The sequence below is a fragment of the Camelina sativa genome, chromosome 20, assembly GCF_030686135.1.
Source record: "Camelina sativa cultivar CO46 ecotype springtype chromosome 20, ASM3068613v1".
NCBI lineage: Eukaryota > Viridiplantae > Streptophyta > Magnoliopsida > Brassicales > Brassicaceae > Camelina > Camelina sativa.
Window position 1 is genome coordinate 33,934,173 of NC_141899.1, and position 2,698 is coordinate 33,936,870.

General features: G+C 43.3%; 1 non-coding gene across 1 annotated transcript; it reads right to left on the bottom strand.

Moving 5' to 3' along the window:
- Positions 1–1,610: 1,610 nt before the first annotated feature.
- On the bottom strand, positions 1,611–1,717 carry LOC147919818 (small nucleolar RNA R71). The gene has a single exon (XR_015594207.1). It is a non-coding gene; the product is annotated as a small nucleolar RNA R71 (small nucleolar RNA).
- Positions 1,718–2,698: the final 981 nt, after the last annotated feature.

Here is a 2,698-nt window from a genome sequence, read left to right on the forward strand (position 1 = left end):
TTTTCGTTTATTTCTATGGCTTTATCATTCGTTTCTATGTCCGAGTAGTGTAGCAAAGTTTCTAGGGATGGGATAGATGATTAGGTGTTCTTGATCGGTTAGGATGTTTTAGTTGATTGTTATGATAAATAAATTTCCTTCTAGGTTGATGTTCTTACTGCGGTCAACAGACCGACAGGTTGAGACTAGATCTAGGGTGTTTATAATGCTACAGGCCGAATGGAGTAGATAAAATGCTTGATTAGGTCAATGCTAGAGGTATACTTAACTTTGAGTGACAAAATCAGATAAGTCTAAGTATATTGACAAAAATGAATTGTTCTTAATGCCTGCTTGTTCATATTGCTAGTGCGACAGTGTGGTAGTATGTTCAAGGTTGATTGTTACTAGTGCGACAGTGTGGTGACAAGGTTTTAGAGGTTCATTATCTAGGAAATAATTGCTTGAGGCATGTAAGGCATCCGTATTGGTCTAGAACACTTAGGATTCGATTATCCCCATCCTTAGGAACTTTCGTATTTCATTCTTTGCATTTTCCTTACTTACTCGACCACTTACTCGATCAGGTACACGATAACCTGCATCGAGTAATACCTCGAGCTGTTCATAGTTCATCTGCATACTCGATCCCCCACTCGATCCTGTACTCGATTGCTTGCATCGAGTGCTTAGGTCGTGTGGTTTACTTGTTTATATTCTTTTACTTTGTTTATATTAGGATTGTTAGAACCAAACCCCCTTATTGCTTGGCTTGACTTGCTTGATTCTGATTGCATCATATCTGTTAGCATAACAACCATTTGTATTGATAACTCTTTGTACTACAACTGCATAGGGAATTGATACCCTAGGTGAAAACCAGTCTATCAATTTGGCGCCGTTGCCATTTGGTTGTTTCTTTTTGCTACGTTTAGGATTTCAGGACTTGCTAGATCAAGTTTGTTTGTTTATATCTGTTTCGGATACTGACTTGTATGCTTTCGCCTTTGTTTGTTTTGGATCTCAGGTACAACCCGAGCACCCACCCGACCCGTCACTCGATCACCTGATCGAGCTGATCTTCGCGTACACACTCGGATACTTGCTTGTGCATGCAAACGCGATCCAGAGGTAGCCAGAACCTGAATCCTTTCATCGACAACATCGACAGACCTCGACTACTTAGACGACAACAAGTTCAATCGGAACTAGAAACCATTGAGGAGACGATGAATAATCAGAACGGTCCACCAGCTCCTCAAGCAAGGACCAACATAGGAGCAGGAGATGCTCTGACTACTCACACTCAGAGGAATGGCATTGTGCCACCAGCTGTGCTAAACAACAATTTTGAGATCAAGAGTAGTCTCATCCAGATGATACAAAGCAACAAGTTTCATGGAATGCCAATGGAGGACCCATTGGATCATCTGGATGAATTTGATAGGCTCTGTAGCCTAACTAAGATAAATGGAGTCAGCGAAGATGGATTCAACCTCAGGCTTTTCCCATTCTCTTTGGGAGATAAAGCACACATCTGGGAGAAATCGCTCCCTAAGGAGTCCATCACCACTTGGGAAGCGTGCAAGAAGGCATTCCTGGCCAAATTCTTCTCAAACTCCAGAACAGCAAGGCTGCAAAATGAAATTTCCAGCTTTGTACAGAAGAACAACGAAACGTTCAATGAAGCTTGGGAACGTTTCAAGGGGTACACAACTCAATGTCCACATCACGGCTTCAGTAATGCATCATTGCTAAGCACACTATACCGAGGAGTGGTACCCAAGATACGGATGTTGCTGGACACCGCAAGCAATGGTAACTTCCTCAACAAGGATGTTGATGAAGGTTGGGACCTAGTTGAGAACTTGGCTCAATCTGATGGCAACTACAATGAGGAATATTATCGCTATGTGCAATCAACATGAGAGGAAGATGCCAAGTACAAGAGGGACATGAAAGCCCTCAATGACAAGCTCGATCAGCTCCTCAACCAGCAGAAGCATGTCCATGCTATATCAGAGGAAGAGCAGTTTCAACAGCAAGATGGGGAGACTATGCAGCTAGAGGATGTTAACTACATCAACAACCAAGGAGGGTACAACAGAGGGTACAACAACTTCAAGCCGAACCCAAATTTATCTTATCGGAACACGAATGTTGCAAATCCTCAAGACCAAACCTACCCATCTGCAGTTCAAGGGAACAAGACCCAACAGAAGCTTTTTGTCCAGTACAACCAAGGCTATGCGCCTAAGCAACCATACTAAGGCACCTACAACCAACCACCAGGGTTCCAACAACACCAAGGTCAACCGACCCAGTCACAAGAAGCTGAGTTACGTGGTCTTATTCAGCAAATGATTCAGCAACAAGCTACAGCTTCTGTGGACATCATGAAACGATTCGCCGAAATGAGCAACAAGATCGACTCGGGATACAATGACCTCAATGCCAAGTACGAATCACTCAACACAAAAGTTCGATACTTGGAAGGCCACCATAACAACCAACCTGCACCAAAGATCAATCAACTGCCGGGTAAAGCTGTTCAAAACCCCAAAAATTATGCGACTGCTCAAGCCATTTTCCTGGATGATGACTATGAGGACTACCTCACTGGGGTCAGTGATGATCAAGATGGGGAGGATGTGGATGACTCATTGAAGAATGAGGCCAAATACTATATATCCGAGTATGAACCCGAGCCTTCACCCGA